The sequence below is a fragment of the Schistocerca americana genome, chromosome 4, assembly GCF_021461395.2.
Source record: "Schistocerca americana isolate TAMUIC-IGC-003095 chromosome 4, iqSchAmer2.1, whole genome shotgun sequence".
Classification (NCBI taxonomy): domain Eukaryota; kingdom Metazoa; phylum Arthropoda; class Insecta; order Orthoptera; family Acrididae; genus Schistocerca; species Schistocerca americana.
The window spans coordinates 808,874,268-808,900,438 of NC_060122.1; the positions used below are offsets into that span (position 1 = coordinate 808,874,268).

Sequence of the window (26,171 nt, forward strand, 5' to 3'; positions counted from 1 at the left end):
GAAATCGGTTGGAAACTTCCCTCATGTCAGCACGTTGTAGGTGTCGCCACCGGCGCCAACCTTGTGTGAATGCTCTGAAAAGCTAATTATTTGCTTATCACAGCATCTTCTTCCTGTGGGTTAAATTTCGCGTCTGTAGCATGTCATCTTCGTGATGTAATAATTTTAATGGCCAGTAGTGTATTTTAGCGTAGTACCAGCCACAATGCACGCAGATAAACCTGTCTTCAATTAATTTTAGAACTGCTTAATACTTTTAGTACGTCAGTTCATAAGGCAGTTTCAATTCTGCTTACACGGAGCATTTAGAAACACTAGTCAAAAGTGTGTGTGTATGGCTGTGTGTAAGTTTAATTTTTACGGGCATTCTACATGGTTCACAAAGCGTACACCCCATCGCTCTTGATAACAGTTACCACCAAAGCAACATTTTTCGTGCAGTCACGTAGCTTCCTCCTTCAACATCCCGTCATATGGAAGTAACATCCGCTCAGCAGTACAGTGATAGCAACGGCAGAGATAGGCTGAACACTTGGACTGGATCCATGCGCCAGAGTAACGACCATTGATCCAGACTGTGTGGTTGTGGCATATGTACGGTTTTTCACGGTTTTTCAGCTCAAGCATCGCCAGGGCGCCCAGTTGACCCATACACACAAACGATTACAACATACAGGGTGTACGTGCACGCATTTTTATATGTGGTACCTTAATATCCATATACTTCAGTGTGTTGTTTTCTCTCTTTGTCGACAAGTCTTTTTCCCAAACACGTCACAAACTTTACGACTTGATGTTTCCTGCACGGTCGTAGCTGCACAGAGTAAGTAGACTACGCCTGTCAGTACAGAATCACCGTTTTGCGTTCTCGCTTGACTTGCTGCCCGGGGAAAAGTAAGCATTAATGGCTTAATGCCGGCCGGGGTGGCCGAGCGGTTCTAGGCACTACAGTCTGGAACTGCGCGACCGGTACGGTCGCAGGTTCGAATCCTGCCTCGGGCATGGATGCGTGTGATGTCCTTAGGTTAGTTAGGTTTAAGTAGTTCTAAGTTCTAGGGGCCTAATGACCTGAGCAGTGAAGTCCCATATTAAAAAAAAAAAGGCTTACTCTTGCCCCATGCACATGGAGGTACTGACCAACCTAAAAACATACCATTCCTAAAAGCTACAGTTATAAGCCTGCAAATCAAGTAAATATTGACGTAATGTTGTTCAGTAGACGGTCTTGAGACACCTATAAAATATTTGCACTTTAGTGTATATCAACCAGTTTACTGATAGAAGAAGTGCACTTATAATCGCTCCTCTGCTTCCCCTTGTTAGGTGACCTTAGGTTAAGATGGCACAGAAGTGAGGGAAATGTTATCCACTCCTAAAAGAAATGTCAAGTTTGGTACGGTAGAAAGCTCTTCAGGTATGGACTTACTTGTAAGAGGGTAAATCAATTATTATCCGCAATTTAGTTATATTTTTGTTTATTTTGGTAGTACTGTCATTTTCGTTGATGACGCATGCTTTGTTTATTTATTGTTGTATCTTTGCAATTTTCAAGCTGCTACGTTAGTTTCGTATTCGCTGCCGTGCTGTTAACCGTGGCAGCTCCGCTGTCTGTTTCCACCAAAGAAGAGCAACGGATTGTCTACGAATGGATTGAAACATTGCGAAATGGTCGTACAAGTGTTACGCACGATGAAGGAGCCGGACGACCATTTACCGACACAAATGAAGAAACCACTGAGGGTTCACGTGGAATGATTCTCTTAGACAGACAATTAACTATTGACATCGTTTGCAAATTAGTCACGGTACTGCCTACCAAATTATCCACAACAGACTTGGGTTTCATAAAGTTTGTGCAAGGTGGGTCCCAAAACAACTCACACTGCTGCATAAACAAACGCGCATGGACGTGTGCAAAAAACATTTGGATCGCTATGCTAACGACGGAGACAACTACTTGCACAGGATCATTACTGGTGACTAAACATGAATCCATCATCACGAGCCGGAGAGTAAACGGCTGAGTATGGCATGGAAACATCCAAATTCGTCGTGCAAGAAAAAGTTCAACACCTAACCGTTCGCAGGCAAATTGATGCTTACTGTATTTTGGGACGCACAGGTTCCAGTACTGCAACATTATGAGGAAAGGGGCACAGCAATAAACCGTGTACGCTACAGTGAGATGCTTACTGTCAGGCCAAAGCCTGCAGTTCGAAGCAAACGCCGAGGCTTGCTGTCAAAAGTTGTTGTGTTGTTGCACGACAATGCCCGTCTGCATACTGCTGCCCACACTGCCGAAACGCTCCAGAAACTCAAATCTGAAGTCCTGGATCATCCTCCATATAGTCTCGGTCTTGCCTCTTCTGACTATCACTTGTTTGGTCCACTCAAACAGGCATTAGGAGGCTGTCGATTCGCCTCGGACTAAGCAGTTAAAGAAGCGGTGCATTCCTGGCTCGCAGCTGATCGTAGGTTGTGTTCCAAAAATGAACGGCATAGAGACAGAAGTGATGACACTTTCTGCAGGACCTGACCATCATTTTGCAGGACAATGCTCAAGCACGTACAGTGCAAACTGTTACTGATTTGTTTGACTGATGGGGTTGCTAAGTGCTATACCACTTACTGTACTCGCCTGACTTAAGCCCTTGTGAGTTCAACTCGAGTTCTAAACTGAAGGAAACACTTCACGGAATTTCGCTTCAGAACTGCTACGAATTCATCGGGCAACAGACCGCGCCGCTCAAATTGTCAACACACCTGCCACTGCTAAGAGTACCCTACGACTTCCACATCGCTGGCAACGGGTTATACACAACGCTGGTGACTACTTTGAAGGTCAGTAGAACTTTGAAACACGTATCTATTTTGTACGAGCTGTAAATAAATAGTTGCCACTATTAAAGTTCCAAACCTCGAACATTGACGGAAAAATATCGTAACACCAAGGAGGAGTTGCGTGACATAGATGGAAGTTGGTAAGCGTCATCTGGAAGATGATGATTATTCAGATTTCGTGTCACCGCGTGAGGGTAGCTCTAGTTTGTTTTAAATACACTCTGTAAAGGTGATGAGTGTCAGTCACCTTTGAGACAGGACGTGGTGAGTTGATGTTAGTGAAGACCGACTTTAAGGCGACAAAGACGCCATTTTCATCACCTAACTGAGTTTGAAGTAAGTCGTATAATAGGGCTGCGAAAAACTGGGTGTTCCTTCGGTGACACTTCAGAAAGCACTCGGTCTTCAGGCCACAAGTAGCCCATCGGGACCATCCGACCGCCCTGTCATCCTCAGCTGAGGATGCGGATAGGAGGGGCATGTGGTCAGCACACCGCTCTCCCAGTCGCTATGATGGTTTTCTTTGACCGGAGCCGCTACTATTCGGTCGAGTAGCTCCTCAGTTGGCACCACGAGGCTGAGTGCACCCCGAAAAATGGCAACAACTCATGGCGGTCCGGATGGTCACCCATCCAAGTGCCGGCCACGCCCGACAGCGCTTAACTTCGGTGATCTGACGCGAACCGGTGTATCCACTGCGGCAAGACCGTTGCCTGACACTGCAGAAAGACTTGGCAGCAAAGTAGCTACTGAACATGACTGCTGGCAGCGGTGGTCACGAGAATGTACGGTCGCAAGAAGACTGGGTTCCGGACGGCCACGTGGCACTACCGAGAGGGAAGATCATCGTGTTCGGCTTATGGCGCTGGCGTATCATACTGCATCTACAGCAGCTATCTGAACAGCATTTGGCACCATGTAATTTTTCTGGCTTTACAGCCACCATATTCAGCATCTAGGAGCTCTTTTTAGAGCAGCTGAGAAGGCAGAAGTGAAAAGATGACGTAATGTGATGTGAGGTACCGATGACAGATGATTTGTTCGGTACGGGTGTCGTGGTCCTTCTCCACTATTGGCTGCCGCTTTCGGAGGTTGCGCGCCAAAATGATTATCTTCTGCTATTAATATTAGATAAACTACACAGGGCGTTTACTTGTATTTCACATTAAAGCATCTCTCAGTAGCGTGCTATGATTTCGTTGTATCACAAGTATTGATAACCAGCAAAATAGTAAGCAACTGCTAAATGAAAAGGCAGACGAAGCACTTCGGTGATCTTTGGATCGCGCCTAACTTGGATGGGGGCGAAGTGGTTCGGCTGTAACATCAGAGCTGGTTCGGTAGTGCCGGAGGACAGACATGTTGTCAGCTTAAGACTTAATTTGCAATGTCTAGTTTGTAAATGTGAGAGCTGGACTGACAGTCTTGGGAAACCGACATGTTGCCTGCCGCGGTCGGCATCGTGTTAAGATTTTATGAGCAATGTATGGTCATTTAAACTTGTAATTGAGAACAGTAATTACGAAACACGCAGTTCATTATTTTGTTGAAGACTGGAAATTATTTGTTACTAGAGTGTAATGTAATTGTGCAGTTTCCGAGTTCTGCTAATAAAAAGCAAGTGGCATCCCATATAAACAAACTAACTGGAAATTATTCACATAATATCAGTTCCTCGCTCGGAGTTTCTTAGAGCGTCAAGATAACGGATTCACGACCTACGTGTTGTTTTCTGCGTACGGGACAACAACTGTAGAAGACTGCAGGTTGGTGACCATTATTAGGCGCTTCAGTCTGGAACCGCGCTGCTACCGTCGCAGGTTCGAATCCTGCCTCGAGCATGGATGTGTGTGATGTCCTTAGGTTAGTTAGGTTTAAGTGGTTCTAAGCCTAGGGGACTGATGACCTCAGATGTTAAGTCTCATGGTGCTTAGAGCAATTTGAACAATTTTGAACCATTTATTAGAGCTTATGCACTCCGCTCAGGGCGGTGGAAGCAAATAGGCACCTCGCGAGTGCTGCAATCTTGCTACAAGTGAGATCAGTGACACGCCATCTGTGGTAACCGGAGGAGGTATGAAGAAGAGAAGTTTTCGAGGGGAGAGGTTTATCACCTACGTAAATACCACTCTCTTGCTCCCTGCCTCTCCCTCTTTCGACTTGCCGTAAGGCTCCAAAAGAGATGGCCTGATGACGTGAAGCTAGTGGCTGAGACACGATGGTACCAGGTCGATCAAAATCGAAGACAATGGAAACCTAGGAAAGAGGCTTATATACAGCAGTGGATTAAGACAGGCTATAGAAGAATATCCTCAAGAAAGGAATCAGGTGCCCATTGCATGGAAAGACGATAAGCAGAAGAGGAACAGCTTGCAAAGATAGCTACAGGTCTTGAGTGATTTACTGCGAAAACTTCTGATAGCACCAGCTCTGTAGGTACACAAGAATTTCCATATTCATGCAATTCAGAGTACGTAAGCTGTTCACTGTCTACAGCTGAACAACTTTGCCTGAAAATGCTCTAACGCCTGTGCAGAAAATCACTCTCTCCGACCAGGATGATTTGAAAGTTTTCGCTGATACTAGTTGTTGGCCAGAAAATGTAAGCGGGACTTCGAAAAATGACTTTGTTAAGAGATGGACGTGTGAACTGCACAATAAAGATGCATTTTTTCCAACGAAAATATTGCCAGACTTTGTCTGAGGATTGGTTTTGTAGGAAGTTACAAAATGGCGATAGTATTTTCAGGACATGATTGTCGCATTCTCTTGCGAAATGTGCTATATATTGCTTTCCTTAAATTCTTTTATTTTTAAGTACAGGGAGAAAGTATTTTGTACAGCAAAATGGTTGTAAAGCATTTAAAATGTTTTAACGTCAGAGTATTAGATCACGAAAAAAGTTGTCGAAGTGAAGCATATGAAAACAGGAAATGGCTTGAAATGCGACTACAGCAAATAATGTGGAACAACTGATCATACTGTTCAGTTAGGACGATGTAAGTCATTTGAGAAATGGAAAGCTGTATTAATAAGAATTCTTGACTGTGTATTGTATTTAGCCAGACAGTCCTTAGCCTTGCGTAGTCACTCAGAAGATCTATGCTGAAGTGATAACTGTGGAAATTTCCCTGAAACTTTCAAACTACTTGTCAAATATTATACAGTTGCGAATCATCATTTTCAGTAACTTCAGCACACTGTCGCCTGTGTTGTGTCTTATCTTTCTCTACGAAGGCAAAATGACTTCATCAGAGAACTTGGTCATCATGTCAGAACATAGACAGTTAAGAAATTCTCTGAGTCTTAAGTATTTCTCCATCATGTATGATAGTACACCAAATACACCATACACCGACCAAATGTCTCAAGTAATCCTTGTGTACATATTAAAGGTTCACAAGTCGCAGCTGAGGAATCCAGTAACTTCATTCTATTATATGGTAAACCAACTAATGAAATTACAGAACAAATTTCCGAAAAATTGCAAGGAGATTGTGTAAAACTGGAGCACTCTTGTGGACAAGGACATGATAATGTTGTGACCATAGATGGACACATTAATGGTGTTCAGAGACGTATTCTGGATATAAACTCAAAGGCAGAGTTTGTGCCATGTAACAATCGCTCAGTCTTGTTAGAGTGCATGCAGCTAATGTTGAAACAAAAAATTCACCATTAAACTGAAAATAAGATGATAAAAGCACATGCTCAAATAAGGCCGTAATTTTCTTATCAAAATGTAGGGCGATAAGAGATAAAAAGTCCTTTAAAGGTACGGTGGTGTATAGTGATACCACGTCGAAACTAACAAGCGCATCCGTACTATTTAGCCTGACATTGCTAAGTCTCTGAATAAAATCCATAGAATTAAGAATGTGGTACTACATTTTCCTACCAATGGTTTTAATAAGGAAGCTAAATATTTGGCAAAAATACGTTGGTGAACCAATAGTGCTCGTTATAGGTCTCATAGACAAGTCCTCTAGACGCTCATCCTTACCCACCTTGTGAACTTTAGGAAGACCATAACATGTCGGTACTGCACCTCGCACTTTTAAACTTATTATGACTTCCCTTGGCAATGATGAAGCGTTCAGCAAGGCAGCAGTCCTTATTGTCACCTTGTTAGTAGGATCTTTGTTAATCTCCCGGTATGCACCAGAACTAAGTAGACGGACGACTGTGTCAGTATCCTCACGCAACTTTCGTATCGCACGTCTTTCTTCCTTGGAAACGTTACTTCTTTGTGGACGATACTTCGTAATTTCTCGACGGGTTTCTCGTCTGATTTCTTCAGCAGAATCCTCTGACAGTGGTCGGGCAGCTTCTTCAATAGCACTGATGAAAGATGATATCGGCAGTCTTTGGCGTAGGGGCAAAATGTAGCCCTTTACTTAAGACAGACAACGTAGCTTCGTCCAGATTCTTACCCGTCAAATATATGACAGGCTGTCGAATAACAGAGTCCACCTGAGAAGGCTGGTCCAATCGGCTGTCCAGCCGGCCGAAGTGGCCGTGCGGTTAAAGGCGCTGCAGTCTGGAACCGCAAGACCGCTACGGTCGCAGGTTCGAATCCTGCCTCGGGCATGGATGTTTGTGATGTCCTTAGGTTAGTTAGGTTTACCTAGTTCTAAGTTCTAGGGGACTAATGACCTCAGCAGTTGAGTCCCATAGTGCTCAGAGCCATTTGAACCCCTCAATCGGCTGTACTTGGTAATCTGTCTTTTTGTGGCCACTTCGCGAATCCAGTCAGACTTAGCCCATGTCGTGCCATCAATCCAGTCCCATGAGTCAGGAGATGAAACAGCTGCTATCTTCAAATGCAGATGATACAGGTGTCCAGAAACAATGTTCAACTTCTGACGATTAAAACGAATTCTTTCTCTGACAATAGCAAAACCAGCCCTATGTAAAATTCTATTCACTGCAGCGTTCTTAACAAAGCACGATGGTCCCGGCACTTCAGTAAGAAACTCAAGAAGCTCAGTAATCTTGCTCTCTGGTGTCGTAATTTGTCCAAACTATGGACCCATGAAACCATCTCCTCCCCGAAGAGGCACTTGATGCTCATTTTCAACTTCTCGCAGCGTAATGAAAAGTGACTCACTCTGAGGAGGCCCGGTCGATACGCGGCCGAAATATCAGTGGCGGAAATTTCATTTGCGCGGCTGCATGCCCGAAATTTAATGGACTATTCATTACGACACGGGAAGTTGAAAATGCACGTGATGTACAATGAATGCTAAGCAATTCTGTGACAAAGCATGAATCGTCCATGTGCTTGCTGAGCACATTGAAAGCATAATAGAAGTTATGGAAGTATTGAGAGGTTGATCAGAAGAAATCCCAGGCAACCAAAGGAGACGCAGGCGGTTTGTTTGCACCATGAACTATCCAATGGATTTCCTTATTTTTGGAGCCCATTGCTTACTGAAGTGATTGATGCTCAGCTATACCCACGACCAAGAAGTCTTCATCATTGTGTTCGAAAGTTACAAGTATTGATTATGAGGAAAAGCGTGATTCTGTAGGTACAAAAGCGCCGAGAACACAATGCGAGACATGAAATATATTTGATATTTCTATAGAAGGAAGCATAACTTGCTTCGTGTTTCACGCGTATCAGTGCTTCCTCGACGTGACGTAACAGAAACTACATAACGAAATGGAAATGTCGTGTGGCCAGGGCCTCCCGTCGGGTAGACCGTTCGCCTGGTGCAGGTCTTTCGATTTGAAGCCACTTCGGCGACTTGCGTGTCGATGGGGATGAAATGATGATGATTAGGACAACACAACACCCAGTCCCTGAGCGGAGAAAATTTCCAACCCAGCCGGGAATCGAACCCGGGCCCTTAGGATTGAGAGTCTGTCACGCTGACCACTCAGCTACCGGGGCGGACTTACATAACGAAATAGTAAGCAACCAGTTGCATAAAAGGTTTCGGGCACTTAGTTCTCTTCTTCAGAATATTATGCCTATCGCATTATTTGCGAGTGTCAGTAATTAAGGGCATACGGCAAGATGGCATGGTCATGTAGTTTTATGCAGATCCTTTGAACAGCATGAACTGTGAACTACTGTGCCTGCGCAAAAGTTGTTTTATGCAGACACTGAATTATGGCCATGGCGTTTTGCCGTATGCACTTGAGTATTGACACTCGGAAATAATGTGATTGGCATAACCTTCTGAAGAAGGGCATTTAATGCCTGAAATTAAATTTTTTTATGATCTGACTGCTTATTATTTCATTATATGCGACTACAGTTGCTGAAGATGGATAAAATACTATAACGGGACATGACGTCACAAAACTGTACCGCCTCCACATCAGCTTTTGCGTCCATCGTGGGGAAGGGAACCTTTACAATGCCCCAGAGGGCATCTCGCGGCGTGACCACATTAATTAACTAAATTCGGAAAAATATGATACCAGTCCCACCGGTGAGACCGCAGTTACCTCGTGGGGCTGCGGCAAGTCGATGGCGTCATCGAGCCGGCTGCAACGGCCGTTGGTGTAGGTCACCGGTTAACGGGACAGGGAAAGAGTGATAGGTAGGGGGAAAGGAGTAGGGGAGGGGAGAGGGGGGGGGCAGGACGCGGAGCGGCGTGGGCAGCAAAGCGTTTCATGTGCCCTGCGAGCTTTCCTCGTCACGACTGGGTGTGTGCAGGAATTGCTGGAATGCCAATGACGCTCTGGGGACCTCGATGGCATCGCGCGGCTGAATTCGCAATTTGCTATCGGAAAGGTCACACGTTCGATACAAGTTCAACAGTTATCGGCGATCGACGCTGTTCGCCGTTTCACTGCAAATGCTGATACTTGTCGTTTTCTCGCAGGGGAAAACAACGGTGTGGATTAAAGTGCTGTCTTCCGCAATCTCCTCTACGAAAGAATGGTTGAATATTAGAACTGAACCTCTCGCCGACCATGATGGATAATGATGAGGTAGAAAATCGTACTAAACCCTAAGTAGACTTATAACAGTGTTTTCTTTACATCTGGTTGAATACACATTCTTTCGTAGGAAGTGTAGCAGAATTCATTTATGTAGATTTTTTCTACGAATAGTTCAAATGGCTCTGAGCACTATGGGACTTAACTTCTGAGGTCATCAGTCCCCTAGAACTTAGAACTACTTGAACCTAACTAACCTAAGGACATCACACACATCCATGCTCGAAGCAGGATTCGAACCTGCGACCGTAGCGGTCGCGCGGATCCAGACTGTAGCGCCTAGAACCCCACCCTGGCCGGCCTACAAATAGTATTGATACTTTATGAATTATTTATGTTGGTTTTCGAGTTTTCTTTTGTTGATTATTTGTGTTTTAATTAGTGTGGCTTTTTTAACTTTATTAGAGCGACTCACGCAGTGGCCATATGGCAAGTTGGAAAGAGTTTTGGAAAAATATTGCGCTTTTAACTAGACGATCTCATACACAGATTCTAACATCAGATGTTTTATAGCCAGATACAAAATTTTCTTCAAACAGTAAAAATAATACAGTCAAATGGTTAAATGGAAACTTCTTTAACACCACAGACAATCACCACAAATTACAATTTTACACACTGTAAGCTATATATGGGTCCAGAGTACTTAAAAAATAAATTGCGGTAAACAAAAGGAAATACTTGGTGACATGCTAAGCACTGTGTTTAACAGTGCAGGAAAAGGATAAAATCCACATATCTTGCAGATTATGACTGATTTGAAACCAGGGGACTGTGGTCTTGAGGAGGGGACGGCGGAGGCTACAGGACGCTCTGACCGATAGGGTAACCGTGAAGTCCCAGACAGAGCCCTCACACACTGAAAACCATGGCGAATAAGGCCTGACACAGATTTTCTTCGAGGACGCTGCACACAGAGAAGTGTTAGTAATTTTAACATCCGAAACAGCGAAGTAAAATTTTCAGCAAAAATCGAAATCCACACCTTGGTCCGTAGTTTATTGGATTTTGTAGTATTCGTGTCTTCCCACTTCTGTAAGATGTGGCGTGGAGTAAGTATCCTCAAGTCAGAGTACTTGGAATATCTAGTTCAAGTGCTTCGATCTCCATTGTTGTTTTGGGTATTCTGTCAGCCTGCTCGTCCAGAGAAACACGGGGGATGTCCCTGTACCACGGAGAGAATACCGCTGATCATGTATAGCAGATACCAACTGATGTTTTTCGTAACAATTGACTATTGTTCGCCATGCTCTCGAGCAGTCGCCGCATATTGTTAAATTCTGTCGTGGGAAATTCATCATGTTTTGTAGTTATCTATATATCGCTGTTAACTCTGCTGCACAGACAATGCATTCTTTTGAAAGAGAACCGATTCGGGTTGTGTGCATACGCACAGCCGACTCTTTCATTATCTTTGGAGCCGTCTGTCTAAAAGAGATCAAAAAACAGGGAGTTACACCACAGATCCATCCTTACTACTGGTTGGGAAACATACAATGGACGCGTTCGCGATTGAGAATATTGCATTCGGGAAGAAAGCTGAAGATCTTGTCGGTCACCCAGTCGTAGTGTTATTGGTCGTTCAGTTCTAAATAATTCTGATTGGACTGACATATTGCGGTAAGTGGTGGGGGGGGGGGAGGGGTCGATTGGGTAGTGGTAGCTGGGGAGCGGGAGAGGGAGGATAGTCTTTGTTAATGGCTCTGAGCACTATGGGACTCAACTGCTGAGGTCATCAGTCCCCTAGAACTTAGAACTAGTCAAACCTAACCAACCCAAGGACACCACAAACATCCATGCCCGAGGCAGGATTCGAACCTGCGACCGTAGCGGTCCCGCGGTTCCAGACTGCAGCGCCTTTAACCGCACGGCCACTTCGGCCGGCGGAGGATAGTCTTTCCGGGAGATGTTTCCGTGCATGCGAAGTTAATACAGGGTTATTACAAATGATTGAAGCGATTTCACAGCTCTACAATAACTTTATTATTAGAGATATTTTCACAATGCTTTGCACACACATACAAAAACTCAAAAAGTTTTTTTAGGCATTCACAAATGTTCGATATGTGCCCCTTTAGTGATTCGGCAGACATCAAGCCGATAATCGAGTTCCTCCCACACTCGGCGCAGCATGTCCCCATCAATGAGTTCGAAAGCATCGTTGATGCGAGCTCGCAGTTCTGGCACGTTTCTTGGTAGAGGAGGTTTAAACACTGAATCTTTCACATAACCCCACAGAAAGGAATCGCATGGGGTTAAGTCGGGAGAGCGTGGAGGCCATGACATGAATTGCTGATCATGATCTCCACCACGACCGATCCATCGGTTTTCCAATCTCCTGTTTAAGAAATGCCGAACATCATGATGGAAGTGCGGTGGAGCACCATCCTGTTGAAAGGTGAAGTCGGCGCTGTCGGTCACCAGTTGTGGCATGAGCCAATTTTCCAGCAAGACCAAATACACGTGTCCTGTAACGTTTTTCTCGCAGAAGAAAAAGGGGCCGTAAACTTTAAACCGTGAGATTGCACAAAATAGGTTCACTTTTGGTGAATAGCGAATTTGCTGCACGAATGCGTGAGGATTCTCTACCGCCCAGATTCGCACATTGTGTCTGTTCACTTCACCATCAAGAAAAAATGTTGCTTCATCACTGAAAACAAGTTTCGCACTGAACGCATCCTCTTCCATGAGCTGTTGCAACCGCGCCGAAAATTCAAAGCGTTTGACTTTGTCATCGGGAGTCAGGGCTTGTAGCAATTGTAAACGGTAAGGCTTCTGCTTTAGCCTTTTCCGTAAGATTTTCCAAACCGTCGGCTGTGGTACGTTTAGCTCCCTGCTTGCTTTATTCGTCGACATACGCGGGCTACGCGTGAAACTTGCCCGCACGCGTTCAACCGTTTCTTCGCTCACTGCAGGCCGACCCGTTGATTTCCCCTTACAGAGGCATCCAGAAGCTTTAAACTGCGCATACCATCGCCGAATGGAGTTAGCAGTTGGTGGATCTTTGTTGAACTTCGTCCTGAAGTGTCGTTGCACTGTTATGACTGACTGATGTGAGTGCATTTCAAGCACGACATACGCTTTCTCGGCTCCTGTCGCCATTTTGTCTCACTGCGCTCTCGAGCGCTCTGGCGGCAGAAACCTGAAGTGCGGCTTCAGCCGAACAAAACTTTATGAGTTTTTCTATGTATCCGTAGTGTAGTGTGAATGGAGCTACAGTGAATTTATGAAATCGCTTCAATCATTTGTAATAGCCCTGTACATACTCAAATAGGATGGTTATACAAGGGACAGTGATGAAAACGACACATAGTGAAAAAAGTAAGTAAATTGTTTATTATTTCAGAAGCAGTCGCCACAACTGAAAATACATTTTATCCAAATGTGAGGCAAATCGGTCAACGCCTTCAGCGAAAAATGTTTACTGTTGCCTGCAGAACCACGATCGCACCCAGGTATGCACCTCTTCGTCTGAAGCGAATCGATGGCCACGACACGACTGTCTTTCCTAAGGACTCCAACAATATGGAAATCGCATGGGGAGAGATTGGGATTGTATGGAGGATTCGTATGGCCTACCCAGAGAAACTTGGGCTGTGTAGCTGAAACAACACTGGCAACATGTGGGCCCGCAGTGGACTTGATTCGGACGAAGAGCTTCCCACCCGTATACGATCATCGTCTCGTTGGTAGCCGCAAGCATCTTTCAATGAAAGCACTAACCGTCTGGTCTCACAGTGCGATACATGTATTTGGAGTTATAGCGATTACGATGAAAATAAGTTCAGTAGGACTCGCACACTGAGGGTTGCGTACAAAGTTACTTATCTATACAGACGATCCATCCATTCCGGGAATCGAGGTCACTGTCATCGACACCATTCGCACGGATTCCAAGACTTTCGAGAATATTTGAAGTTTGAAGCAGGATAACAAATGATGTAAGAAATATGTCTGTGAGATAGAATTACAAATTCACAATTTTCTAATATTTTTCCCTTCACTTTTATTTTAGAAAAAAAATGGTTCAAATGGCTCTGAGCACTATGGGACTGAACTACTGAGGTCATCAGTCACCTAGAACTTAGAACTACTTAAACCTAACTAACCTAAGGACATCACACACATCCATGCCCGAGGCAGGATTCGAACCTCCGACCGTAGCGGTCACGCGGTTCCAAACTGACGCGCTTAGAACCGCAAGGCCACACCGGCCAGCCTTTTATTTATTTATTTTTTTAGAAGATTGCTTCTTGCCAAACTTCATGATTCCAGGTCAACGAAAGGTACCCTATAGATTTCAATGATCGAGTTTTCGAGTATCAAAATACGTGACATAAATGGCCGTATCTTCTGATTACGTTGAGTTAGAAGCTTCAATTTTTTACCTCCGTAATGAACTGTAGACCTTAGTGTGTGGCATAAATTTCAACTTGATAGATCCGCCCATTCCCGAGGAAAAGCTCTTTTGACAGTCGGATACACAGACAGACGGACAACAAAGAGATTTTACGACTGGGTTAGGGAACCCTAAAAACGGAAAAAAAGAAAGAAAAACTATTACGCTGAACCTCGTTACATCAGGACGAAGTACCCCTGATACAGTCTTGAACGATTCACGATCGGCGCTCACAGTTTGTAAAGACATTGATTTCCCCGAAAGTCGATTATATTATTTTTCTTTTGTGCATTACCTTTTCATAGTAAGTATGTATCATTTATTTCAACTATTCTTTATTTGCTAATACGTCACATTATTTCTTCATTCATTTCGCTACTGTTTTATATTTTATATTGTACGAATATGAATGTTCTGGTTCTATATGCTTTGTAAATCTTTGGTTAGGCTCGGAGAAGTATTGTGTCAGAGAGAGAGCGAACGACTATCGATAGAGAGAGTGAGCTGTTGTGGTATCGTGGTCGGTTCGCGGGTGGAGAAACGTTGCAAAGTTCGGGGTGGAAGACGGTGATACGCGGAGGAACAATTAATTACAGTGCGTCCGCTGTGTTAATAGGAGATCGTGCATTATTAAGTGAACAGTAGAACCTGAAAAGTATATCGAGTGTTTGCGGTGACGATTTTACAAACTGTGTGAACTTGTGACAATTAGCCATGAATCAGACACCATTGTCGTGTGGAGACACTAACTGTTAGAATTGCGTGAAAGTGGAACAAACCAAAATGTTAAGTAAAAGAACAGTGCTGTGATTTGATCAAGAAACATTTATTATATTATCCAAATTGTCTCAAAGACGACAACGTAAATTGAACTGATGTTTAACGGACTGTTATAGTGATAAACACATGTGACTGTTTTCCTGTGGCAACACAGTGAAAGAACTGTGCGAAGTATTGGCATTAACCGGATATATATCGTAAATACTAAAGACAATGCATAATTCCAACCTACCCGCACCGCGTAATTAATAAACTTTTAATAATAAAACGTCGCGCGCGTAACGACAACGCGCATACTGGAACTATTACTAGCGCGCCTGTGCTGCCAGCTGATTCGACTACAACGGAGACGTGGACCACCGTCGTAACTGGAATATTAATGAAACAGGAGGATCCATCATTATCTTCACGCCACGAACCAGGATTCACTTCACACATCGTCCGCGCGAACCACCGCTGACGTCATCGCACTGCCAGCAGCAACCGTTAAGACATTAAAAGAAAATTATTACGCTCTCTTTCATTTCAAAATTAAAGACAATTGCATTTAAATTAACTATTTTAAAAATACTGTCACAACATCTCAATTTCCAATCAATATTCTTTCCATTATTTCGTCTTGTTGACAGTGTTGAAAACCCGCCAAATTAAAGTTAAATTAATAATTTTCTTTCAAAATTTTTCTCAGACATTTTGCTGCTCATTATAATTTTATTTTAATGTTTGTGTGTAACTTCTTTTGGAGGGAGTACATATTTTATTTTTTTGTGCAGTAAAATTAGCTACCATAAAATTACGTACAGGGTGATTCAAAAAGAATACCACAACTTTAGGAATTTAAAACTCTGCAACGACAAAAGGCAGAGCTAAGCACTATCTGTCGGCGAATTAAGGGAGCTATAAAGTTTCATTCAGTTGTACATTTGTTCGCTTGAGGCGCTGTTGACTAGGCGTCAGCGTCAGTTGATGCTAAGATGGCGACCGCTCAACAGAAAGCTCTTTGTGTTATTGAGTACGGCAGAAGTGAGTCGACGACAGTTGTTCAGCGTGCATTTCGAACGAAGTATGGTGTTAAACCTCCTGATAGGTGGTGTACTAAATGTTGGTATGTTGGTATAAACAGTTTACAGAGAATGGGTGTTTGTGCAAAGGGAAAAGTTCTGGACGGCCGAGAACGAGTGATGAAAATGTAGCACGCATCCAGCAAGCATTTGTTCGCAGTCCAGGAAAATCGACTCGCAGAGCTAGCAGAGAGCTGCAAATTCCACAATCAACTGTATGGAGAGTCCTACGAAAAAGGTTAGTTATGAAACCTGAACGTCAACTACCCGAGGCGATGGATCGGCCTCCAAGAAGCCCTGATCTTACCCCCCTGCGATTTTTTCTTATGGGGGTATGTTAAGGATATGGTGTTTCGGCCACCTCTCCCAGCCACCATTGATGATTTGAAACGAGAAATAACAGCAGCTATCCAAACTGTTACGCCTGATATGCTACAGAGAGTGTGGAACGAGTTGGAGTATCGGGTTGATATTGCTCATGTGTCTGGAGGGGGCCATACTGAACATCTCTGAACTTATTTTTGAGTGAAAAAAAATCTTTTTAAATACTCTTTGTAATGATCTATAACAAAGGGTTATATTATGTTTCTTTCATTAAATACACATTTTTAAAGTTGTGGTATTCTTTTTGAATCACCCTGTATATTACCAGTTGATGCTGTCTGCCATTACTGCTTGAAAACTGCACCTACTTTCTCATTGGCTGTCAGCTTCAAAACAAAATTACGTATATCTAGCAAATGCGAGATGTCTATGTAGGCCCCTACAATAATTTTTACATTTTCAGGTTTACTGGAATTAATATTGACTTTAATAGTTCATTTGGCCTCCGTTAAAGTGATTTATCGTATCTATATAATAATTGTACTGAATTACCATTTTTTTCTTTTTCTTTACAAGTTGCCATTATCTTTCACCAGCATTCCAACTTTGAAAAAAGCTCAGCTACAAACAGTCCTGGACTAGCATTTCTGGAAGAAGGGATACCGCGGAGAATCTTTCACCCTGCACTTCGCTGGAGAGTGAACGATGAATGTCGCTGTATTTTCTCTCTGATTTCACAATGCACGACACGCACCTGCAGTTCCTGAGAAGACACGGAGTTCCACTGCGCTGGAGCCGGAAGCAGACGTTCCAGTGCAATATCCGGAACGGCCGGCCGACTGGAAGCATTCGGAGAAGAAGCCTCTTTCCCCCTCCACGAGCAATGCCTTCGTTGCGGGCAGCTGCCTTCCTTGCGGGCAGCGAGCGGGCTCTACTGGCGCCTGTATAGCCCAGTGTTTATCAAGTTTGGCGCAGCGTAAATCTCGCTGCCGAATCCAAGCAGTGTGCACCTACATATAAACGCAAATGATGGGCTGCAACTCGGAATGCTGCCTTCTTGTTTTTGAGGTCTCCCTTCCACGGTCGCAGTCTTACAAATAGTATGGGAATTATTCCATCCTTTTCGACAGCATAAAGTTTTATTCGGACCAGAAGCGTTTTGCATTATTTTAATCATCTTCAGTGGTCATTGTAACAACTGTGGTACTTTACAAATCTGTTTAACGAGACTACTGACCTTTCTCATAGTTGTAGTTACCTTCCTATTACTCATGTTCTTCTGCTCCCACATTAAGTGTCGAACGAACCAACACACCTAAGTTACGAACTATCACGCCACTCCCCCCATTTCAAACTGCCACTGCCCCTGCCACTGCCACTTACTAACGAGCCGTCCTAGAGCACGTGTGGGTGCAGAATAAGCACTGATGTGTTGTGTGTGCAGGTCCTAAATGAAAAGAGATGATGGTAAGCTCACGGATAAGACTGTCTGGACAGACGGTATCCATCTAGGTTCAGGATAGGGGACTGATGGAGGAATGCACACATTTCCTAGGAGAGGAGGTCGGAACCCGAACGTTCGGGTGGGCGGGAGGTTCGCACCGACCCGAGCGGGACTTCACCGCCCAGCCGCCCCGGCTGAGACCACAAAAATGTGTTCCCAGTCAGAGGCCGTGAAGACGGGGTGTTTCTTGCTGAGGTTCAGGCCTTTCCTCGATACCAGGGATCCTAGAACCGAATTGTCCCTGACTGGTCCGTAGGGCTGGAGAGGAAGGGGTGGTTTCTGGAGGGGTAAAGAGGTAAGGATTATCGAGCCACCGCAATATATATATATATATATATATATATATATATATATATATATATGATCAAAAAGCATGCGGAGGACACCCCTATGTAAATCGGAGTTGACCATTAGATGTCACGCGAGGGAGTCCCGCCAGTATAAAAGGAAGCAGGGAGTAGTGTCGTCGGCAGAAAAGCGGTAACAGCAGAATGGGTCATCAGCAGACTTTAGTGACTTCGAACGTGGACTAGTCACTGGGTATCACCTGAGTAACAGTCCGCCTCAACAGGTGCCTGATCTGTGTGGCAGAATGCCATGCAAGGCGCCCGGGTTCGATTCCCGGTTGGGTGGGAGGTTTCCTCCATTCGGGGACTGGGTGTTGGGTTGTCTTCATCATCATATCATTCTCATCGAAACGCATGTCGTCGAAGGGGCGTCAACTAAAAAGACTTGGACCAGGCGACCGGTCTACACGATGGAGGCCCTCGTCACAGGACATTTCATTTTACCGGAGTAACAAAAACATGATGGAGATAACCTGCGACATTTGAATCCTTCTAAAAATACCCAAGTCGACTGCTGGTGATGTGGTTGTGAACCGGATTGGCAAAGGAACAACCACAGCTAAATCAAGACCAGCCAGATCTCATGTACTGACGAACCGGGACCGTCGAGTTTTGACGAGGGTGGTTGTAAAAAACCGCATGAAATAAGCAGAAGGAATCATGGGTGAGTTCCAAAAAGCTACCAGCAGTCCATCAACAATGACGCGTTGGGAGTTGAATATGTGGTTACAATGGTCGAGGAACTCCTCATGAGCCACACACTCTGTAGTTAGTGTTTGATGGCGTAAAGAGCGACGCCAGTGGACACTGGATGACTGAAATCTAATGATTTGGAGTGATGAGTTACACTGTACCCTGTGGTGGCAATCCGCAGGAAGGGTTTGGGCTTGGCGAATGCATTGAGAACGTTTCCTGCCATCATGTGTAGAGGCAACCGAAATACGGAATAGGTGTTGCCGTGTGTGATTTACGTAGTTAGTGTGCGGTTACCTTATTGTGATTACGGAATCGCCAAGTGCGAAAGTGTATTTTACAGCACTGTGTGATGTGTGCAGGTCGTCTCGGTAGCGGCTCTCACACGTCGTATTAGACTTAGGTGCTCCGAGGTGGACAGAGAAAATGTGACAGTTCTAACAAATTAGTGATACACCAATACACACCTTATTGCGCTGCAATACTTGAGTTGTACAGCAACTGGTTGGATGTGCTTGAGGACACATACAACTAAGCAGTGGCCTGTCAAAGCGTGCGTTACTGATCACAAGTCTATGTCCGTCCTGGGTGCCACACTGTCAATCACTGTAGTAAACACCCGTCCTTACGCGAAGAGAACAGGCGACTCCATTTGTACGCTAAGTCTCGCAGGCTGGTCTCCATTACGAACTTATGTAACCCTGTAAGTCCATACTAAGACTGTCGTACGCCAACGCTGAAAATGAGCTGCTCGTTCCTGCCTTTGGCCGCCGCTATCACAACGCGGAAGTCCCTCTCATCGGCGGCGGCGCGAAGGCTGCTGCTTGCGCGCTTGTGGTTGCCGGCGAACTTCAAAGCGTCACCCTTGGCGCTAAGTCGGAAACTGTCGCATCGCGCCAGCCCCGGGCGAGTCCGTTGCCGAGGACACGACCCTGTGCTCTGCGTGTATTACAGGAACGACCGCCAAACGACAGGTTACGCGCTGAAACCTGTGCGTCCACAAATGTGTATCTGAACCGGCCGGTGTGGCCGAGCGGCTCTAGGCGCTTCAGTCTGGAACCGCGCGACCGCTACGGTCGCAGGTTCGAATCCTGCCTCGGGTATGGATGTGTGTGATGTCCTTAGGTTAGGTAGGTTTAAGTAGTTCTAAGTTCTAGGGGACTGATGACCTCAGACGTTAAGCCCCATAGTGCTCAGAGCCTTTTGAACAAATGTGTATCTCGCCTAACTCGTCAGCTGCAGTTAGCGAGTGTGCTAACGATCGTATTAGCCGGTTATATCAGTACGATCAATAACTCGAAAATTTATATGCCCTGTGTCAGTAGCTATTCAGCAGAGTAACGAAAAAGAAATACTCCCATAGATAAAGGATTACTCAAAGCGAAACATGATCGACTACGTGCTGCCAGAAGGAAATCTCATAAAACAAAAAAGGGGTGAACATGTCGAGAGTAAGTCAATTATTATCCGCAATTTAGTTATATTTTTGTTTATTTTGGTAGTACTGTCGTTTTACGTTGATGATACATGCTTTGTTTACTTGTTATATATTTGCAGTTTTCAACTTGCTAGGTTAGTTTCGTTATCGTTGCCATACTGTCAATCATGGCTGCTCCTCTGTCTGTTTGCACCAAAGAAGAGCAACGTTCAGTCATCCGTTTTTCGTTGTCGGAAGGCGTATTCAGGGGCCGAAATTCATCGAAGGCTTTCGGTACAGTGCGGCAACAGTGTTTTGCCACAACGGAGTGTCTACGAATGGATTGAAAAATTCCGAAATGGTCGCACAAGTGTTACGCACGATGAAGGAGCCGGACGACCGTTTACCGCCACAAATGAAGAAACCATTGAGCGTTCACGTGAAATGATTCTCTTAGACAGAAGTTTAACTATTGAGGAAGTGGCACATCGTTTGCAAATTAGTCACGGTACTGCCTACCAAATTATCCACAACAGACTTGGGTTTCATAAAGTTTGTGCAAGATGGGTCCCAAAACAACTCACGCAGTTGCATAAACAAACGCGCATGGAAGTGTGCAAAAAACATTTGGATCGCTATGCTAACGACGGAGACAACTACTTGCACTGGATCATTGCTGGTGACTAAACATGAATCCATCATTACGAGCCGGAGAGTAAACGGCAGAGTATGGTATGGAAACATCCAAATTCGCCGTGCAAGAAGTAGTTCAACATCTAACCGTTCGCAGGCAAATTGATGCTTACTGTATTTTGGGACGCACAAGGTCCAGCACTGCAACATTATGAGGAAAGGGGCACAGCAACAAAAAGTGTACGCTACAGTGAGATGCTTACTGCCGGACTAAAGCCTGCAATTCAAAGCAAACGATGAGGATTGCCGTCCAAAGGTGTTGTGTTGCTGCACGACAATGCCCGACCGCATGCTGCTGCCCACACTGCAGAAACGCTCCAGAAACTCAAATTTGAAGTACTGAATATCCTCCATTTAGTCCCGATCTTGCCCCTGCTGAGTATCATTTGTTTGGTCCACACAAACAGGCATTAAGGGCCCGTCGATTTGCCTCGGATGAAGCAGTGAAAGAAGCGGTGCAATCTTGGCTCGCAGCTCAATCGAGAATCTTCTTTTATGAGGGGATCAGGAAGCTTGTACAACGATGGACCAAGTGCGTTGAAACGCAAGGAGACTATGTCGAAAGACGATGTTCTTGTAAGTTTTATATTTGATTACAATAAAATTTTATAACTACTTTGTGGATAATAATTGACTTACCCTCGTAGCATAGCGGACGTCACATATTACGATAGTGTCCATGTAAGATAAAGAACATCTCACGTGGAAATGGTATGTCAGTCCCCTGACAATCTGTTGGGCAATATTACCTAAATTTTTCTTTCCTTCATCAGCATCTTTCTGAAGTACCGAAGCCTTGGGAAATACTTGCAGATACGTTTCCCCACTCGTCTTTTTATCCTCTTTACTGGGCGACTGAAACAGCCAGTGGTTCCTGCAACCCTCTGAGGCAGAGTTTTAATGACATTTTTGCTTAGACGTTTGCCTCCTCTAACAAAAATTTAAAGGTGTTTGTAGACGATCAGACGTGTCACACACGAAAAAATTTCCCCCTTTGTACGCAGGGTGGACGAAGACTTCGGTGCCAGGCTGTTGTGAAGAGATAGCAACGAAAACGCGAAGATGGGCAGGCGACACGCAACTGACGGAACAGTGGGACGGAATCGACCAGCAACCGCGACGAGAACGCGTTTCGGCCAGGGGCCAGTTTTTTGCGTTACCTGTGTAACCCATCTTCGTCACATATTTGAAGGAAACAGGTGTTACGATAGGACAGATGACGTGAGACTTCTTATAGGTCACTGTTTTTGGAAGAAAGAAAATTGCGTGTGAGTAAAAACTGTCCAAATTTTCCACAGGCCGTTCATCCTGCTAACCTCTATCTCTAATACGACAATGGTACGGGGGAGAGGGGGGGGGGGAAGTCAAATGAAAACATTAAATATTTTAAAAAAAATTTTTATTAACCAAAAGTGAAACACGAATGCACCATTTTCGACATAGTCTCTCTGTCTTTCAACACACTTCCTCCTGCGCGTAGGAAGTAGATCCATTCCCTTGGAAAAAAAGAAAAATCTTTCGGTCGTGGGCGAAGCCACTGGTGCCCCGCCAGCTGCACCTCTTCATCGGAACGAAATTTCTTTCCTCCAGCCGCCTCTCTGAGAGGTCAGACATGTTGTAATCAGTCAGTGCGAGGTATGGTGACTATTCCGAATGTGCCAGAGTATCAAAATGCAGGTCATAGACAGTTGCCATTGTTGCACGGGCAGTAAGAGACCGAGCATTGTCAAGTTGCAAACTGACAGCTGTAGACAGAAGTTCATATCACACTGGAAGTCGAAGCTGATTTGTTAACACTTTGCCGTCCGCACGTCTCGTACAAATTTATTCGCTTGTCGTCGGCAGCGTTAATTCGGATTACGTGGCTTGTCGCCGGCCGTTCTAGACATTATCGGGAGATTACAAATTGTTACGTTTTACTAATCTCATCGTTAGTTCTCATAGGTTCTCAACCCTGTTCCCCTAGTTTCATGAAATTTCGAAGATATACATACGTAAATAAATACAAAATTTGTTTGTTTCTTATATTTGTTTATTTGCCTGGTCTTTGGTACTTAATATTTCTCTTTCATATGATATGTAGCAAAACAGTCTCCAAGATGTAACTCAACTCCACAAGACTCGCACATTAAGTTTATTTTTCTTTCTTTGTTTTTGTAACATACATGGTAGTTTCTTCGTTTTCGTTTACTGGTTTCGGAAATATGTAGGCGTATTAGCTGGTGTTGCATTACGTGACCTGAAAGTCTGTCAACCGGATCATGATGAGACGTACGCGATGTAGTGGCAACCTCCAAGTTTTGCCCCGCGCATTCATCGTAAATAATCGTATCGTCTCTTTCGTTTGCCATGATGAAAGGGCACAAGAACGTATAAAAACAAAAAACTTGTTAGCTCAATAAAACACCAACAGAATGCAAAGCCACTGTGGTGTCGCCGGCCGTTGATTGCTATTTCGCGCACGACACCACTGTGGTGTCACCAAACGGCACAGTGTTAACATGTTGGAATTGATGTAGTGTTCCAAGACAACGCCTTGTTCATCCCGAAACAGAGTCCGCAAAATGAGAACTGCGTTCGGAACTTCTTGGGTTTTGGTGATGAAGAATGGCACCATTCCTTGCTAGCTCTCTTGCTTTCGGGTTGGTGTTCCGGAACACAGGTTCTGCCTCTTATAACGATTCTCACGAAGAAGCCACCACCTTCTGCTTCAGAGCGCCGCAAAAATTCTTCAGAGACGCCAACGCGTCTCTCTTTCACCTCTGCAATGAGCTTAAAGACAATTTGCGAAACTTAAGAGTGTGAAAATTACCGAACTATCAGTTTAATAAGTCACAGCTGCAAAATACTAACACGAATTCTTTACAGACGAATGGAAAAACTAGTAGAAGCCAACCTCGGGGAAGATCAGTTTGGATTCCGCAGAAACACTGGAACACGTGAGGCAATACTGACCTTACGACTTATCTTAGAAGAAAGATTAAGGAAAGGCAAACCTACGTTTCTAGCATTTGTAGACTTAGAGAAAGCTTTTGACAATGTTGACTGGAATATTCTCTTTCAAATTCTAAAGGTGGCAGGGGTAAAATACAGGGAGCGAAAGGCTATTTACAATTTGTACAGAAACCAGATGGCAGTTATAAGAGTCGAGTGACATGAAAGGGAAGCAGTGGTTGGGAAGGGAGTAAGACAGGGGTGTAGCCTCTCCCCGATGTTGTTCAATCTGTATATTGAGCAAGCAGTAAAGGAAACAAAAGAAAAATTCGGAGTAGGTATTAAAATTCATGGAGAAGAAATAAAAACTTTGAGGTTCGCCGATGACATTGTAATTCTGTCAGAGACAGCAAAGGACTTGGAAGAGCAGTTGAATGGAATGGACAGTGTCTTGAAAGGAGGATATAAGATGAACATCAACAAAAGCAAAACAAGGATAATGGAATGTAGTCTAATTAAGTCGGGTGATGCTGAGGAAATTAGATTAGGAAATGAGGCACTTAAAGTAGTAAAGGAGTTTTGCTATTTGGGGAGCAAAATAACTGATGATGGTCGAAGTAGAGAGGATATAAAATGTAGGCTGGCAATGGCAAGGAAAGCGTTTCTGAAGAAGAGAAATTTGTTAACATCCAGTATAGATTTAAGTGTCAGGAAGTCATTTCTGAAAGTATTTGTATGGAGTGTAGCCATGTATGGAAGTGAAACGTGGACGATAAACAGTTTAGACAAGAAGAGAATAGAAGCTTTCGAAATGTGGTGCTACAGAAGAATGCTGAAGATTAGATGGGTAGATCACATAACTAATGAGGAGGTATTGAATAGAATTGGGGAGAAGAGGAGTTTGTGGCACAACTTGACCAGAAGAAGGGATCGGTTGGTAGGACATGTTCTGAGGCATCAAGGGATCATCAATTTAGTATTGGAGGGCAGCGTGGAGGGTAAAAATCGTAGAGGGAGACCAAGAGATGAATACACTAAGCAGATTCAGAAGGATGTAGGTTGCAGTAGGTACTGGGAGATGAAAAAGCTTGCACAGGGTAGAGTAGCATGGAGAGCTGCATCAAACCAGTCTCAGGACTGAAGACCACAACAACAACAAAGCGTGTCATGAGTGATGTGATGTGCTGAGCTATGACTGATGTACAGGTTTGTCGCTATTTCATACACAGTCATACGACGATTTTGCATCACAATGGCTTGAACTGTTGCAGCAGAATACGGTGTCAGAGCACTGTGTGCCTGGCTCGGGCGCTGAGCGTCTGTCACAGAAGTCGCGCCATTTCCGAACTTCCTAATCCACTCATACACTTTCTGCAGTGATTGGCATGAATTATCATACTGGACCTTTATTCATCGATGGATTTCAGTACGTTTCGTACCTTTAGTGCTCAGAACACGGGTTACAGAATGCGGTTCTTCCTTCGTACATGTCGCAAGCGGGGCAACCATTTTGAACTGGTGGCCGCGTTTAGTTTGTCAGTTGTATGCTGTTGTAGGTCATTCCTTGCGGGATTCCTTACGTCATTAGTGACAGTACTGCCGACTTACCAAATGTCGATTTTTAGTTAGACTACACTTTTAAGGTTTTCATTTCGCCTCTTCGCGAAATTTACGTACATACTCCCCGATAAAGAGAAACAAAACAATAGTGTGGTGTCACCGCCAGACACCACACTTGCTAGGTGGCAGCCTTTAAATCGGCCGCGGTCCATCAGTATATGCCGGACCCGCGTGTCGCCACTGTCAGTGATTGCAGACCGAGCGCCGCCACACGGCAGGTATAGAGAGACTTACTAGCACTCGCCCCAGTTGTACAGCCGACTTTGCCAGAGATGGATCAATGACAACTACGCTTTCATTTGCCGAGACGAAAGTTAGCATAGCCTTCAGCTACGTCATTTGCTACGACCTAGCAAGGCGCCATAGCATTGGATATTATTTTATATTGTGGTTATAACATGTACCGTCAAGAGAGATGTTCTACAATTATGGATTAAAGTTATGTATTACAGCAACTGCGTCCGTTTTTCTAAGTTCTCATTTCCTTGTAATGTTCCAGACCTCACGCCAGTCTGCGTGAGCTTAAGCGCGTGCCTTTCGGCTTCCTCTCATAGTGACTTGGCTGTCTTGCCAAGTCACAACAAATAGCAAGAAAAAT

General features: G+C 44.4%; 1 protein-coding gene and 1 pseudogene across 1 annotated transcript in view; both read right to left on the reverse strand.

Moving 5' to 3' along the window:
- The window catches only part of LOC124613817 (beta-1,3-galactosyltransferase 4), a 718,801-nt gene that overhangs the window by 591,074 nt on the left and 101,556 nt on the right, over window positions 1–26,171 (reverse strand). The gene's annotated exons all lie outside the window — the stretch shown is intronic.
- Window positions 3,438–3,555, reverse strand: LOC124614585 (annotated as a pseudogene).